Source organism: Hermetia illucens, chromosome 5, assembly GCF_905115235.1.
Source record: "Hermetia illucens chromosome 5, iHerIll2.2.curated.20191125, whole genome shotgun sequence".
In the NCBI taxonomy this organism is placed as follows: Eukaryota; Metazoa; Arthropoda; class Insecta; order Diptera; family Stratiomyidae; genus Hermetia; species Hermetia illucens.
The window spans coordinates 38,857,924-38,871,183 of record NC_051853.1 but is presented as its reverse complement, the minus strand read 5'-3'; positions in this window follow the sequence as shown (position 1 = coordinate 38,871,183).

Sequence of the window (13,260 nt, the reverse complement as noted above, 5' to 3'; positions counted from 1 at the left end):
GCAGGCGCAGAAAATGGCAGGAGTGTCTGCTCGTTATGTTATTACAAAGCGATTTGAATAAAACTGTGATGACATCGCAGTTACATAATTTAGCCTGTGACACAATTGGTCTTCACAGAATTATCGAATAGATAATCCTGTGAAGAGTAATAGTAAAAACGAATAATAATAAAATTTCAACTAACAGGAGTATCCCATTCATTCGAACGTTAATGACTGGAAAAGAATATTCCAAAATCAAATTTGATTTTGACTGTATTCCATTTAACAGATTAATACTGTAAACATTTTTTGAAAAATTGATTTTTTTCTTTTTGTATTTTTCAATTCCATAAAGTTTTACAAACCACGACCTACATTTTTATAAAGAAATTTAAAAAATACGAAAATTACAGTAGATTTAGTGCACGAGCATTTATGGCTTTTCGCAGGTGCCAGCAGCCAGGGAAAATAAGTCGTACAAACATAAATCACTCCGGGAGGAATATTACACCTGAAAAATTAACCGACGATGATTTATTCAATGGTTGTTTGGGAAAGAACAGTGTCGAAATAACAACAAGTGTTAGAGTAAGAATGGGGTCCACCCAGAACTACTTCATGGTATAAAACTTAAAAGTTTGTCTGTGGAGAGTTCCCGCCGATATACGAACAATTGCGTACTATAGAGTTTGAGCCTTAGTGGGTTCGGCAGGTAACAGGTAACAAAGGTGAGTAAAATTCCTACTTAATCATGTCATAGTATAAAGGCTAATTTTTTAAGGTTTTTTTTGCAAAACAACTCCCCCTACCCCGTGGAATCACCTTTAGGTACTACATCACGGGGCAGAGTTAGCTTACTTTAGCTAGGTCTCCTTTCGTCTACCCGCGGTGTTTGTAACCGCGCCTTCCTCACTTCTTCTGCTTTTCGCAGTTTATCCTGGATTACTGGGATCATGGAATTGATCGCACCCCAGTCTTTCGGGCCAGCTACCACTTTCCGCACATAATTTTCCGATGATAGCACTTCACCTAGAGTTTCCTCTAGGTTCCTCCTTTCTTCCACGAACCTAGGACATTGGAAAAATACGTACGCTGGGTCCTCTGGGACACCGTCGTGGTTTGGACAATTAGGTGAGGTGTCCAATTTAAGCCTGCACAGGTATTGACGGTATCCCCCATGGCCGGTGAGAAACTGGGTCAGATTATAATTGATCTCTCCATGCTTTCTCTCCAGCCACTCCCCAGGAAGGGATCAACCTGTAAGTCCAACGACTCTTTTCTGACTGGTCCCATCGCTGTTGCCATCTGCTTTTGGATAAGGGAGAGATGGACCTGGTGTTATAAATGCTTATCATTTCGGTTGCCAGGATGTCAATAGGCATCATTACCGAGATGACGAACGCTGCATCGTCTGAGACGGTCCTGAAGGGCAGAACACACCCTTAAGGCTGGTCTACTGTGAACCGTACTCAGTTTATATGCATTGCCTCAAACCTGGAACGTGTTTCCCCAAACGGGGACCGTATACAGCATGATGGAACTCACCACCCTGGCTACGAACTGCCTGCAAGTATGCCGCGGTCCACCTACGTATTAGTGGTGGATGCTTTTTCGCAAGTATGCTCTATGTGCTGTTTAAAATTGAGTTTTCCATCTATCATCACCCCAAGTATTTGATGGCCGACTTGGAAGTGATGACTTGATTCCCGATTCTAACGCACGCGTAATTTCTTTTGCTTAGTGATGAGGACTGCCTCCGTCTTTTCCTTCGCGAATGCCAGTCCAGCACTCTCTAACCAAGCCTTAACAACACTGATTGCTTTACTTGAGTACAACTCAGCTTCCTCGAGATCCTTTGCGACCACAACCAGTGCTATATTATCGGCGTAGCCTACCACCGTGGCCTCCTCCGGAACCGGAAGATTACAGGCCCAGTACAGAGCCCTGTGGGACACCCGCGGAGACAACATACTCCTTGGCTCCAGCATCGGTATTTTACCAGAGTGTTCGCTCATGCAAGTAGCTATCGATAATAGCAGCGAGGTAGGTGGGAACACCAATTGTAGTCAGAGGTTCCAATTGGCCACATTATCAAGAACAAACTCTCCGGTGTTCGCGGTGGTAAAATTGACACGGCAGATAAAGTCAAAGATCGGGGTTCTGAAAAAGCGATTCGAAACCGCGCTATAAAATACGGCAACAAAATTTCGACCGTGATGGAATGAAGACCTGTTCAAGTTCAGGAAGTTAACCAGAGAGATCTTCAACATCTTCTAGAGGCAAAAATACAAGCAGGAATGAAAGGACTGCCTGAAGTGGTACGTGCGTGCTAGGAAACGACCCTGCCTGGAGTATTGTCAGAAATCATATGAGCCCATTCTTTCCTAAAAAGTCGGAAGGAACATGGACGGAATCTTCTGGTAACACCTTGGAGCTGCTAATTAGGACGGTTGAGATTATCGAATCGGTAATAATTGAGGACAAAATCAACCGATCTATAAACAGTTTTCCGCATAATATTGTATGTAAATCTCTGGGGCTTAGATGGCGTAATGCCGGTCATGCTCCAGAAACCACAAGGGTTGCGTCCTGGCCTGCAGAAATTCATCGGAGTTGCATTTCGTTTGGACATGTACGGTACTGTTAGAGACGTGTGCAAGCGGTATCCATGTCAAAAGGGAGACTTTTGGCCAATCGGTCTAACTTTTTTCGTGTTGAAGACTCTAGTGAGTAAAGAAATTACGTGGGTTGACGCCATCTTTTCGGAAACTGATGGTTTAAATTCTTCGGGCAATGAACAGAAGTGGAATGAAGGTGGTGGCGTATTCCGACGACTTGGTGATATTTATGCAGGGGTGTCAAAATCGAGTTAGGAAAGGTGTACGTGTGTGCTGCAAGATATGAACTTGATATAAATCCAACCGAAACAGATTTAATGCTATTTACTCTCAAGGCAAGGGTGACCGAATTTTATATTGTGCGCCTAAAGGGGCAAAAATTGGCATTTTTATCCAATGTAAACCATGTGGGTGTGATTTAGTATCCTAAGTTAAATTGAAGACTGGGCGTAGAACTGAGGAAATAGAAGGCTTATAAGTTTTTAAGCTTGTTGAGAACGGTTTTCCGATACACACAGGTGAGGTTTGTCGCATCCTGACATTCTATTGTGTGGTCGGCCGTGCTGAGCAAAAAAATACAATAGAACAAAGCTCAAAAAACTGTATGCGTAGATGTCCGACGGATTCCTCCATTATACTTCCACATCCCCCGGGGGGAGGGGGGGGGGCATATTGGATAGGCTGCATCGTGCTGTGCCCTACGAGTATAATTACATCCTAGTCAAAGCACCTCGGAAACCCTAGACATTCCCAACGGACTACTTCACAAGGAGGCTGAAGCTGTGGGTTTCCAACCAAGGCAGAGTGGAAGACCCGGCGGTGTGTTGCGAGGTGATGACAGAGTTATGGTCTATGGAGTCCGTGCGTCTATGGAGTCCGTCTGTAGTCGAACGGTGCAGTCTTCCAAGATTTGTCAGTGTATTCTAAGTGAAGGCACTGGCGATACCGGAGGCCTGCCAATGGTTGGAGAATGATCCGAACGCCAAGTAGCCATTAGAGTTTTGTACTCAGTGGCGATATCTTCCAGGCTAGTGGGCAGTGCAGAGGTGCAGTGTGAACTCAAAGTCACCTTCTGCGGGCTCTCGGTCGTAAGAAGCAAAGGCTTACCGCTTGCACTAAGTCAAGGAGGACCTGACTCTTCTAAAATAAGATAAGTCGATTGCGATAGTCTTTGGGCCAGATACGCGTGAATACTTGCAGGATTGAGGCGGTTTGTACGGGGCACTGGTCTATAAGGGACCATCTCGCCCGAAATCGGAATACCCTCCAACTCACATTGTAGAAGTTACAAAAGGGAGCGAAAACCTTCAGACATTTCCTCTGCGATTTCCTAGTTCTAGCTGGAACAAGGCTGCGGACATTAGATCTTTTGGGGGATCTCAAGGAAATCTCTGGTGGTAATGTAGAAGAGATATTGTCCTTAGTAAACGTTAGGGGTTGGCTCTAAAAATCTAGTACGGCTAGATTCTGCTCTCTTTGTCTTTTCCACACATGTTCCCAGATATAGACCGAGCCGTTCTTAGAGTTGGTTCTTTCAAAAACGTCGAATGTGTACATGTGCTCCCGCAGAGCGCTTACCAGTAATCAAAATAATGTAATCAGCTACGTATACTGAAAGCTAAAGGGAAAGTCGACCTCATTCTATCTAATTCTGTGTTACAGTTCTGTCACTTCCTTCTTCCTGCCTTAGGGGCTACTCCATATTCATATTATTATGATTAGCATTGGAAGGGTTTTTGTAAAAATATCTTGCCAATATCAAAGCCATCCTCCATCATTGAGAATAAGCAAATCTGGAGCCCTTGCAAAACACAATATCATTAGGATGAAATACAAGTGAACAGGGCCCCTGGGCACAATTTGGTGTCAGGCAGCTTTTCAAATGGAACAAAGGACCACTCATCGAAACTGTTCTATCATTCTGCAACAATAAACACTTAGCTTCCCAGCAAAATGTTATTGTTCCTGGAAATGAGGGCAAGGGACTTCGTGGAAACGACTAGTTATTTTGTCCTTTTGTGCCAACCGACACGAAAGGACCAAGACGGTCTGCTCGGAATATTTCGAATCCAATGTTTTTCTTTACTGGATACAATCTGCTTAATACCAGGACGAAGACCGATGTGCTACGTGCATTCTCTACTAAATTACAACTAGCACTTAGATTCCCTACACCTTGGAACCCAATAACGCATTCAAAGTCCTCCATTACATTCCGTTGCTGTTCACGTTTCCGGCTATTTGTATGGTTCCTTGTCCAGTCGATTTGTTTCTCTATTTTCCCTTGCTTTAGTTAGTTGGTGGACAGTGAAAAAGGGATATTTGCTTTTTGTGTCCGAATTGAAAAGCTTTCGGCTTTAAGGCTTAATCTTCGGAATTTTACATGCCGACTCCTTTCCGTTACCTGGCCTTTTGGGATCCACGTAGTTTATTTTAACGATTTCTTTGAAGACTAACGAGAAAGGTAAAAGCATCAGTGGCTAGAGCTTTGGCTGAAAACTCTCTTCGAGAGTGTAGAGTGGACAATACCTTGATAATCCTTGGATAGAAAGGAGAAAAAAAACCACCTGGAACCCTAGCACCAAGGATTAATTCATTCAATTCAACGAATAATTGATGACTTCCGGCATCGAGAGATGATCATTGGAACTTGGTCAAGGTTTCCAATATTCACATCGCATCGCAGTAAGGAGAAGTATCCTTCAAAGGAACTTATTTCAACTCACCTTACTAACCTGACTTTTTATTTCTATGTAATTTATTCAAATTGGATGGGATCAGAACTTTTGAACTAGTTTTACATTCTCATCATGCGATGCGGTTCCTAATCTTTTTGTCATAACTGCAGTTCATTTTCAGGTAAAGGGTTCAGGATGCTACCCCTTTTATCACGTATATTTGAACAAGGAGCTGAATGGTAGGAGTAATAATCGTAAAGACAAGTCATGAAAATAAATGATAGTTGCAGATGCTACTGACTGATGAGAATCGGATTTTGGATAAAGTTGGAGTTTGATAAATCTACGAATACTCCATATGCGCAATGGCTGCAGGAAGAGTGATTTACAGGAGAAAGCGCAATTGTATTGGCAAATCGCACAAGGAAATTGTTTATGCGGGATTTGAAAAATGTCAATGGAAAATAATTGATAAGTAATGTGAAGAGTCCTTTTTTATTGTTTTTTTTTGGTTAACATCGGTTTGTTACATCATATTGCAGCGGCAGGCCATTCTCTCCTTTCTTTTTCCCAGAGTCAAGCGTTTCAATTTTTTTGCGTTTTTGTTACACTTTTCCTCTTGTGATGATCCACCTGAATTCCCGTCAATACGGAGTTTATCATTCACCAGTTTTTCTCCGACTGTAATAATCTTTTAAGGATTTATGCTGACCACCAAAGGATTCCACAAACTCATCGTCTCTGAGAAAGATCGCTGAGAGAAGTATTTCACATGCTTTATGTTTTCATCCAACCTAAATCGACATGTTTTCTTTCTGTAATTTCCTGAGACACCTGCCCTCTTTCACTACTCTTCTAAAAGTATCAGCTCAGCATACTTCGATGATACGTTGCAGACAAAAGTTGAGGAATGCTTGGAGTTTTCAAGTGACAGTGGGGATATCTTTCCATGTGCTACTCGCATAAAGGAACATAGAAAGAACATTAGCATAGCATGGAACAGTCTCCACTGAATCGCGGTGTTGAGTTAACTGAATTTCTAGATTTTAAACGACGCAGCGAAAGCTCCAGTTCGGTGTCACCGTAAGCAGAGACCACGCTCCCTAGATATACCAATTGGTTCATGCCTTCGATGCTCTGTCCTTTAGTGTAGGTAAGGAGAGGACAATGACCCGTCAGACTGAGAACCTCGGTTTTGTTGGTGTTTATTTTCAGACCAACTCCACCTGCCTCTCTTTTCAAATCCAAAGCCATATCGTCAATGTCCATGACCCAGTGAGAGAACAAAGGGGTGTCATCGGCGTAGTCAATGCGCTTGAGGAAAGATGGTCCATTGAACTCCTCCTGCAACCAAGGCAGCATGAAGAACGCCACCGATAACAAGTAGAAATAATATTGGTGATGCAACCATTGCGGGCTCCGTTTGGACCTCAAATTGTTTCCAGTTTTACCTCGATGCAGCATGCGACACTTCGGCCCATCAAATGTCGCTCTAATCATATCTATTACTTTCTCCGGAATACCTCTCATGCATAGAGAACGCCAGATATACTCCCTGTTCGCGCTATCAAAAGCTTTCTTTCTCAATGAAGAGCAGGTGAAGCGCAGACCTAAACTTTTCCCACTGTTCCAAAATGATCCGTTCGGTGTTCATGCGGTGAATGCAGGAGGATTCGGAACGGAAGCCAGCCTACTCTCTGTCGATGAAGCTTTTGAGGTGTTTTTTGATGAGTTCCAATATTATTTTAGCTATTATCTTTGCAATGCAGGCAGCAGTGAGATACCCCTCCAATCGTCACACACAAAACGGGTACCCTTCTCAATGATCATCTCCTTCTTCCATTCTCTGGGAAAGATCTCGGATTCTTAAGATTTTCCTATGAGTGTAAGCAGTAGGTCTGCAGTAACTGCAGATACAGCGATAAATAACTCTGCGAGAAGGTCGTCAAGCTTTATTCCCTTTGAATGCATTGATGGCCAAAATGATTTATTTTCTGCTTGGAGGAACAGCCCGCATCCGCATGGTACAACCACTAGCCACTTCATCCACAAGAGGTAGAGCTTCATGGGATGCGATACTATTAAGAACCGTGGAGAAGTGTTCCTTCCACCTGTTCAGTTGCTTGTCATCGTAAATGAGAAGTCGACCGTTAATGTTCATCACAGGACCATCGAAAGGTTGGTGCAAACATGCTAGTTCATTTGTGATGCGGTATACAGTTCTGAAATCATTGCGCTCTACGGTATTTTTCGCTTCCCTGACCATCGTAATAACAAATTCCCTTTTGCCAGTGAGCACACTAAGCTGAATTTTTTGGAAATTTGCTCAGTGTCAGAGTTCGAGCGCGTCATGCCCGGCATTACTCACATTAGGCAATAGAGCTTTGGACCTCTTCCTTGAATGTTTCACTCTTTCTACATATATATCACATTGCAAAACACTTCAAAAGGTGGGCAGTACCGTAAGCACACACTTGAGGAAGGCGATCAGAACCAAATCTGCAAGCGACATATCTGAAGTGGCTTTTGCCACGAAATTTCACCGGAAGCTATCCGGCACCATTGGAACCGGGCTGGCGAGAGGGGTATGCACTTGGCCCGGCTATTTGAGGTTCACCTTCATATGGCAGTTTATAGTTGTATCCATACCGTGTGCAGAGCTCCTTATGAACTCAAGCGTATGGCCGTATCCTTTAATTGCCGCAGAAATGTAAGATAGGGCTCGCGTCCACTGGTATGCATGAATGAATACTTAACCAGTACTCAGTATAGAACAGAACCACTTTGACAGCCACCACGGGGCTCTAATTGTGATTTCCACATTAATCCGTGCCCAGAGGAAATCGTGGGAGCATTCTCACTCAGCAAGTACCCACGTTAAACTCCCAGGACCTTAACAATTTAAAGGTGGTAGGGACCACAAATTTATAGAATTAACAATAAAGTTTCACCAAATTATTTTTCTAACCTCGTATTCACCTTTTCCGCTCCAAACTGGTTAACATGGATTTCGTTATTTTCCGCGAATTCTAGGTTCAAGCTGCTGAGGCACACAGTCGACAACGTCGAGTGGTGCTCTTTGTGAACCTAGACGCCTTCAATTCTGCGAGGTGGTGAAACATGTTTGAGGCGTTGGAAAATCGTTTCCATACTCCAGGCTGCCAATTGCGGATGTTGAGGGACTATTTAAAGGACCGTGCCCCACTCTACGAGTCCCGGGAAGGACAGCGCAGAATGAAGGTAACATCGGGGGCGGCTCATGGATCTATCCTTGGTCTGAATATTTGGAATGCCTTATATGATAGTTTTCTACGACTCGAGATGCCCGATGAATCGCATCTGGTCGGATACGCGTATGATCTTGCTGCGCTGTTTGCCACACGCATGGTTAAGCAGCACACTGGGAATGGTGATGCATCCAGCGGATTGATGACTGACCGTGGATTCTTCTTAGCTCTGGAAAAAAGCGAAGTCATTGAGCTGACCAAGGAGAGGGTTTCACAGTCCTCCTTATTTAGGTTGTTCAAACTATGGTCTTGTCGAAACCGACGGTGAAATACCTCGATACCATGATAGATATCAAGATGGGCTTCTTCGAGCAGATTCACAATACCTAGAATGTCTGCGATTTGCCGGCTGATGACCAATGTCGGATGTCCTTCATCCAGCAGGAGTTGCTTGCTGATGAGCGCGGGTCAGTTCGTTATCCTCTTACGGTTTCGAAGTTTGGGCTAATTCCCTCAGAAAGGAAATGTACCGCAAGTACCTAGTGCAAAGGCGGGGGGCACTGCGAGTTGTGTCCGCCTTTCGTATCGTCTTGGAGCTACCAGCAATGGTGGTAGCGAAAGTTATTCCGATCGCTCTCCATGCTGCCGAGCGAGGGCTTATATACCGCAGAAAAGGCGAGAGAAATAAGGAAGCTACCGCTTCTGAAGAGAGAGTCCGAATGGCAGCAATTTTGGGAAAGAAATCGAAAGGTAAATGATCCTCGCATCTCATAAATAACATGTTGCCGTGGTTTAGTCGAAAGTACGGTGAGGTTGACTATTACCTAACTAAACTGCTCAATGCAGATGGGTATTTTCAATCTTAGCTGCACACATTTGGGAAATCACGGTCTCCTGACTGCATTTATTAGAGGAATGTGATGGATGATGCCCGCCACTCTATTTTCTTCTGCAAAAGGTGAAAGCACCATCGCAATCACCTCTCCATGGAAGGACGTATTGCGTTCCCAGGCGCCATAATTGAGGCTATGCTGCATAGCGACGACACGTGAAGCTGAGTGGCACTCAAGGCATTCTTATGGCAAAAAAGAGGGAGGTGAATGAAATAAATTCCAGGGTAGCTGAGGCTCACTGAATCCACGTGGTTTTGCTCGTATACTGAATAGGCCTGAGGTAATACGTCAAACAGTTCCGGGTCAGAGCCCTGGCGCTCCAGGGAGGTGTTTAAGCCGGTAGTCTGCCTGAGAGACTAGTTCGGCACTTTTTGTGAAGAGGCATTTCATCCCCCTACAAAAAAAAAAAAAAATTGATCTATTATAACTTTGTTAGTAATAGTGCGATTTTCATCAAATTTGGTGGGATCATGCTCTATGCTGTAGTCTACATTGCTGCATAATTTCGTGATTTTAGGGTGAGCTTAAGGGGGGTCTTCCTGCCAATTACTAAAAATTATAATAATATACTATTATTAACTTTATTTGAAGAGGTACCGGTAGAGAGGGTATTTCGGAGCCCAGGCAGCTTCTTGATTTTTTTTCAGATTTTTCAGTTGGGTAGTTTCTGAGAAAGGGTCCGTTAAAGAAATGATCACTTTCAACTCCCCGCACTCCCCACCTTTTCAACAAATGTCAAAACTAGGACCGATTTCGAAAAGTACTAACCGAGAACTTTAATTTGATATCCCACATGATTATATTTAATGAAAAAAAAATTACACCCGTCTTTTGCATGTATAGGCACCCCCCCCCCCCCCCCCCTTAAATTCAACGTAAAAGTATGTATGCATTATATGCGTGAGCGTTCGCAGTTCTCACCTTTCTACCAAATTTGGCGTCAATCGCCATTACGGTCTCCGAGAAAAATGCGTTCGACGGGCAGACAGACAGATAGTTAACCGATTTTAATAAGGTTTTGTGTTTCCCAAGAGACCTGTAGATATGTATCTTTCTTACTTTGTTCCGCTTGTATCCTGAGCAGTTTTTGCCTTTAAATTATGATTTGTTTTGTAATAAAATAGGACAAGGTTTTGTCCGGGTTCAACCTTTCAAAAGATTAACATAGGAAATAACTGATACTTTCTTTTGACTATGAAATCACTAGTGCTGTAGGCCCTCAAATATTCTTTTGCTATCCAATATCCACTTCAAATAATGCGATGAATTTGGTAAGCATTTAAATTGAAATTCATCTTTTATCAGATTCCAGCAATTTACAATTTCACAATCAAACTTTGCCTTTAGAATGCATCCACCTTTATCCCGCCCGAAAGAAAATATACCCTGAAACGACTAGCCCTTGCCAATATCTCATGGAATGATTGAAATTGATAAAAGTCAACAAAGAAACTGTAAAGTGCACATAAAAGTCAATGAATGTTTAATTAATTTAATAAAGTGAACACAGACTTACTGATAGCAATGGTAGTGACGATGATAGTCCAGAGCCAAGGCCAACGAATATGCAATTTCGTCTGCTCAGCAATCTGTACCATATCCTATTACTTTTGGTCTGTCTCCATGCCGCCTCTGCCTGTCTGTATTTACAATATAATTTTTCATCCGATTTTTTAAATTCTTTCTATTTACATAAATGTATGAACAGCCAGACCTTTTAATTAACAAAATCGGACTTCACCTCCCGGGAATAAAAAGCATTTTTCACGGTCTTCGATTTGTTGGGAATGCATTTACTTACCTACCCACCTGTCCACGTGCGGAAGGAGCGCAGTAATGTAATGAAAGAAAGGACATCCAACATAAATCCTTATCATTGTATATAAAGAAACGGAATATCAGCATGGAATTCGCCAAGCTAAAAGATGTTTTATTCTTGCATACCTACATCCCTCCAACTTTAGATACACATCCCTGGATTAAGCCTACACAGGCAATAGTCTATTTATCGTTTTGCCAAAAATCTTGAAAACTCTTTCGCTCACTTCATCTATTCATCCATTGAGGTACACTGTTTTTCTCAGACCAAAATCCAGATTAAGAAGCTCAAGGAGCAAAGCCGGTAGGAAGGAACAGTAACAAAAGTCAAATGAAATCAAATCAATTTATCAAGAGCCACCCAAACAAATCCTCTTTGGGTTCGAGATACGGTCGGGGGATTTGATAGAACAAAAAAGTGCCAAGAGTCTGGAGAACATTCCAATACGGTATCCAAATATAGAAATATATGTGACGACATTTCTCAAACGTTGTGCGATTAAATCTTGCCTACCTACGACGGAAGACCCACGTAAGAAAACGGAATTCAAACTGAAGTCTGGTCGCCTCCTGTCGTACTTCGAATCCTTTTTATTTCTGGCATTACTGTTCCTACGAAAAGGATGGAATTGTGTTGTAACAACGGCTTCGAAAGTGGGTTTCACTCACTTATCCTCCTTTTTTGAGCTTATTTTTCAAGAGATCTGAACTGAGGACTATCAGGACGATTGCAAGGAGGAAAATTTCAATGAATTATTCCATCTTCTCCAGAATGTCTCTGAGGGAACAAAACAGCATTGTAAACATCATAATAATCGTAAAATATGTTACGGTCTGATTATTATTGTCCGAGCCTGGATGAGGATAAAGGAGATACGGGGAAACCCTAAAGTCCTTCTTAGGATCATCTTACAGGCTTGTCCCGCCTCACTACATAATGATGGTTTATATCCAGCTCGTTGGGGGTTTAACAATGAGAGACACTCTCGAAAGTTGAAGTCATTTCCTAAGACCATTAGAGTCCTTGTTATTACGCAAGCAAATCCTTATCGAAAGAGCTCTTGAAACTCCCAACGAGATAATGAACAGTTGCAGGCGAACTTGGCATTTACTTTACCAAGAATCAACTTTAAGGAAGCGAAAAGAAAAGCATGACAAACTGGTGAGAATAACTGAATGGAATTCCTTTTGTTGAAATAGTGCCGAGAGAAATAATAAGACACACCTACATACAGAAATGAAGTGGACCACGCTCTAAGTCTGTGATAAATATCTTTGGAATTTCCCTGCGAACGACAAAACACTACAAAGGCCAGCACGCATTTTATTTATGATGGGGTGTGGAGAAATGAAAACTCGTAGAATGTCCTTGATGCTTTCGAGGAAGTTGTCGCTATAAAAATTAAATTTAAAATGATTTACACACCAGTCAAGGCTTTTCATTTTATTTTTTTAACATTCTTTTGCAGATCAAATGGAGGGTTTTCATTCCTGGACTTTGAATGAGGACATTAAGCGAAGTTTGCGAAGAGAGGATTTGCATAACCCTACGTTGTTCATGTCTCCGCTGAAGAGAAAGGTTTACTATTAGAGCTAAACATGAGTTGCAGCTTTATTTAAAAATGGCCTAGAAACCACCTAGTTGGCTGAAGTTTAATTTATTGTATTGCTAAATGGAATTATGAGGGGACCGTTGAGTCAATAATGAGATATTAGAAACGGGGGTGGTTTCCAGTTGCCAATTCTTAAGGCTTGAATGTTTTAATGTACTGAAAATTTTTTTTTATATTTCGGCTACTTATCAGGAACACTGCCAAAAACTCTCCGCGAGACTCCGCACGTTTTAAGAATGTTTGTATTATTTGTGTTAGAGCTCCAGATATTTTTTCATTTGTTTGAAAAATGGACATTATTCGAATAGAATTCAGTTAAATATTGTCCCCCGAAGGAGGAAATCTCGACTTACGCTTTAAACTAAAGCGGGAGAAAGAGCTTGGTGGACCAAGCTATAATGCGTTATACCATCAACATTGTTTCGAAATTG